This window comes from Thalassophryne amazonica, chromosome 8, assembly GCF_902500255.1.
Source record: "Thalassophryne amazonica chromosome 8, fThaAma1.1, whole genome shotgun sequence".
Taxonomy (NCBI): domain Eukaryota; kingdom Metazoa; phylum Chordata; class Actinopteri; order Batrachoidiformes; family Batrachoididae; genus Thalassophryne; species Thalassophryne amazonica.
This window is the reverse complement of record NC_047110.1, coordinates 60,534,126-60,538,771: the sequence shown is the minus strand read 5'-3', so window position 1 is coordinate 60,538,771 and position 4,646 is coordinate 60,534,126.

Below are 4,646 nucleotides of genomic sequence, written 5' to 3'. Positions count from 1 at the left end.
TCTTCTTCTTCTTCTTCTAATAGATTCCGGCAGGCTATACGCTGGCGTAACATAATGCTGCCCCCCACAGGTAATAGTTAAATACTTTATCTCATGTTAGACTCTCAAATAGAGGTTGGTGGAATGGAGGAACTTAATCACAGCTTTGTCCACTAAATGCGAGTAACTGCCCTCAGAAAAAATTGACCTAAAATAAAACTCAGTCAATCCACAGTCTGACAAATCTTTAAACAATTTCCGCCTATCACTAGAATACAAAGGACAGCACATTAAAACATGATGAACACTTTCCAACTGACCACACTGACACAACCCATCTGGCTGTTTTCCAATCACTTTTAAATATGCTGCCAACCCACAATGCCCCAGTCTCAATCTAATCAATTTGACTTGATCCTTACGACAGGATGAGGAGAGGAGTCTCTTATTTTTAATCGAAGGCTGACACATAAAATAGTGCAGCCCTACCGACGCACTCTCCCACTGCTTTTGCCACTTCTGATCACTCAACTCTTTAAAAATACTATAACAATCAACCTTTCCCAAAGGGATATTAGCATCAACTTTATTTTTCAGAAGGGACTCTTTGGCCAATGAATCTGCAATCTCATTACCTAAAATGCCAGAGTGCCCAGGAATCCAAGTGAAGGTTACACAACAGCCAGCTGACTCAACGCGATGGAGGCAAGACAGAATCTCTAGCACGAGGTCAGGACGAGCTCCTCCCGAGGCTCCGCCCATCAAAGCTTGCAATGCAGCTGCAGAATCAGAATAAATATGACACTCAGAAGGTCTGTTACTTTGTACCCACTCCAACGCCCACCATATGACTGACAGTTCCGTCGAACATACAGAAGAGCAATTAGTAACACGGGTTCTCTGCCTTATCTGATTATTCATAACATAAACCCCAAAGCCTGCCCTACCAGAGCTTGGATCCCTAGACCCATCTGTAAAAATGTGGCACATACTAACTGTATTCTGAGATATAAATCGATTTACTAAATTGCTGGCTACAGTCTTATTCAGCCCCAGAAGGTCCAACTCAACATCTGGTACAGGCAAAACCCAAAAAGGAATAGGAGACCACACTGGCCCTATCACCTTATTTCCCTTGACAGCCCTTTTAGCGACCTGCCGGACATCAAAAAGGAAATTAGATTTATCCAGCTTTTTAGTAAATTCATAACTCTCTTCCAATAAACACTTCGCGGATGAGTTATGCGCAAGTCCTGACAGTCTGGCCCAGTACTGAAGACCCAACTTCTCTCTCCTAATACTCAAAGGGGTCTCTCCCATTTCGACTAACAGTGCTGGGATAGATTCTTAGGGCTTTTGCTTGGATCCTATCAAGATTGAGAAGTCTGGATTTAACCGCAGCACCAAAAACAAAACAACCATAATCCAGTGATGACCTTATCATTGCTCTATAAATCATGTGCAACGTTGACCTTTCTGCCCCCCAATCACTACCAGCCAGACTACGAAGTACATTATTAATCTTTTCACATTTCACAACAGTTTTTTCTATATGTGTACACCACGTTAGTTTTTCATCCATCCACATACCTAAAAATTTAAAAACTTTCACCCTCTCTAAAGGACAGCCATACATGATAAGGATTATGTCTGGGATTTTCTTTTTAAGTCCAAAAATCATATAACTACTTTTTGATATAGAAATCTTAAAGTCCCATTTATTTGCCCACCGCACTATTTGGTTTAAGGCAATTTGAGTTTGTTTCATTAAAAACGCAATGTTTCTACCCCTCCTCCAGATGGCGCCATCATCAGCAAACAAAGACCTCCCAAATCCTACTTTGATATCAGAAAAAATGTCATTAATCATAACATTGAATAAAACTGGACTAATAACTGATCCTTGCGGAGTACCGTTAAAAAGACTTACTATTTCAGAAAATTCCCCTTCAACTCTTACTTGTATAGTTCTGTCACTTAAGAAATCTTTGATCCATATGAACATCCTACCACAAATGCCTGCATTATGTAATTTAATCAACAATCCCTCTCTCCACACACTATCATAAGCTTTCTCAATATCAAGAAACACTGCAACTACTGCTTCCTTATTGATTATAGCTCATCTTATATCTTGGTCTAACACTGCAACTGAGTCCATAGTATTTCTTCCAATTCTAAAGCCATTTTGATAATCAACAAAGAAACCCCCAACTTCTAAATAATAAACAAGTCTGTTTGTGACCAATCTCTCCATCACCTTACACAACACCGCAGTAAGTGCTATGGGTCTGTATGACAATGAAGGGTCCTTTCCTGGCTTCAAAATTGGGAGCACAATAGCTTGTTTCCAAGCTTTTGGCAAGGTTCCAGCATCCCAGATATAATTAAAGAGGGCTAGAATCTCCATTAAGACTTCATCGTCAAGATGTTGCAACAGTTTATAACTAATCCTATCTTGTCCTGGTGACGTGTCTGCACCAGCTTGTACTGCCGCTTTTAGTTCTTCAAGGGAAAAATACAAATTAAAAGCACAGTCATTTGTATCTACACTACCTTTCAATTTCCAACCTTCTACACACAAAAACTCTTCTCTCAATCTCAAGCTTTCTTCACTTAATAATTCTGAATTATGAACTTCTTGGAATGCTTTAACACACATTCCAGCCTTATCCTTACTACAAATAGCTTCTCTATATCCATCTTTTAAAACTGGAATTGAAGAATTGTTTACCTTACCTGACATCTTATGGATTCTAGCCCAAACCTGCTTCACTGGGGTATTAGAGTTTATTGTATTACAAAATGCCCTCCAGCATTTCTTTTTTTTCCACTTTTATTGTCTTCCGAGCCAGAGCCCTACACCTCTTAAACTCAACAACATTTTCCAGAGTAGGATTCTTCCTTAAATTCTTAAATGCCTGCTTCCTATTTTTAACCACCTCGTCACAAGCTTTGTTCCACCAAGGCACAATAACTCGATTACGGGGACTTCTTCTACAAGGAATAGCCTCAGATGCAACCCTCACAATCATTGTTGTTAAAGACTCACACATTTCCTCTATTGACCCGTTACTATTAACAAAATCCAACCCTTTAACTGTATCTTCTCTAAACTTTCCCCAGTCAGCTCGAGAAAAATCAAACCGAGCCACTCTGTCAAACGGGTTCACTACTAAAGACTTATCAAATGTACTTAAAACCGGAAAGTGATCACTACCAAGTGTATCTTCTTCTAACACCTTCCACTCTGCTATCCTAGCTAGAGCTGGAGTAGCAAAGGTTAAATCTAAGCAAGAAGTCTTACCTGTATTTATATCAATACGTGTAGGGCTGTTGTCATTCAACACTACCAGGTTTCCATGATCTAAAAATTCCTCTATTACTGTACCGTTAAAATCCCTGTCCTGACTTCCCCACAGAGGGTCATGAGCATTGAAATCACCAACCCAAAGGGCAGGAGCACCTATTTTACTTAACACCTCCTCAAGCTCGGCAAGTACAAGGGGTTTACATGGGTTATAACAATTAACTACATGAATTTTACCCTCAGTAGTCCACACCTCAACAATCACACATTCAAGCAACACTTCACATTCACACCATTTGTATTGTAACCCCGTTTTAATAAATGTAGCACATCCACCTCCCTGCCGATCAACCCTGTCCTTGCGTAGACACTCATATCCCGGAATAGAGAAGTCAAGACATGGTTTCAGCCATGTTTCCTGCACACACAAGAGGTCTGGTTTAGCACTAAGAACTTTAATGAACTTTTTAAACTCTTGACCATTTGCAATCAGACTTCTAGCATTCCACTGCAGGATACAGACCATAAAAATAAAACTAAACATCATCTATATTGCCTTCAAAATCACATTCCCCTATGTCAAGCCCTTCTTCCTCGTCCTCCTCATCCTCCTCCCCTAAGAGTGGTTGACTCAAAGGCTCCTGTCTTGTCCTCATAAAAGCATGTAGATCCTGGGGAGCATAATCCTTAATCCCCAAGAATCGTGCTGCAGCTTCCGATACAAACTTTATTATGTCAGACCTTGATTGCTTGCCACGGGTACCATAAAGAACATCAACAATAAAAGCGAGAAAAGCCTCTTTGTTAACAACAATCATCTCTTGACTAGAACTGTTAGATGGTGAACTACTGCCCTCTATCGGCACCTTCAGGGAATGTTTCATATTGCTTGGGACAGGAGAATCTTTTTCCACTTTTTTAAGGGCCTCAGTGTAAGATAGTTGTTGCTGTTGCTTTATTTCTTGCACTTGTTTGGCTTTTACAAACTGAGTACACTCTCTTGAAGATGCCACATGACTGCCTCCACAATTGCAACACCTAGGAGCCGACACTGAACAGGAGACAATGTCGTGGTCACCTCCACATTTTGCACATTGCCTGCCCCCATTACAGGAGCCAGCCATATGGCCATAACGCTGACATTTAAAGCATCGCAAAGGGGGTCTTTGGTAACTCTTCACTTGGAAAGACAAACAGCCCACAAACACTCTTTCTGGCAAATTTTTCCCAACAAATGTAATCAAAACTGGGGCATTGGGGTTTCCACCGTCACGGGCTTTAAACCGCTTTACATCCCGCACAATACCTCCCTTAATGTTTTCTTTGATTTCACTGTCAGACGTTTCAGCACACACGT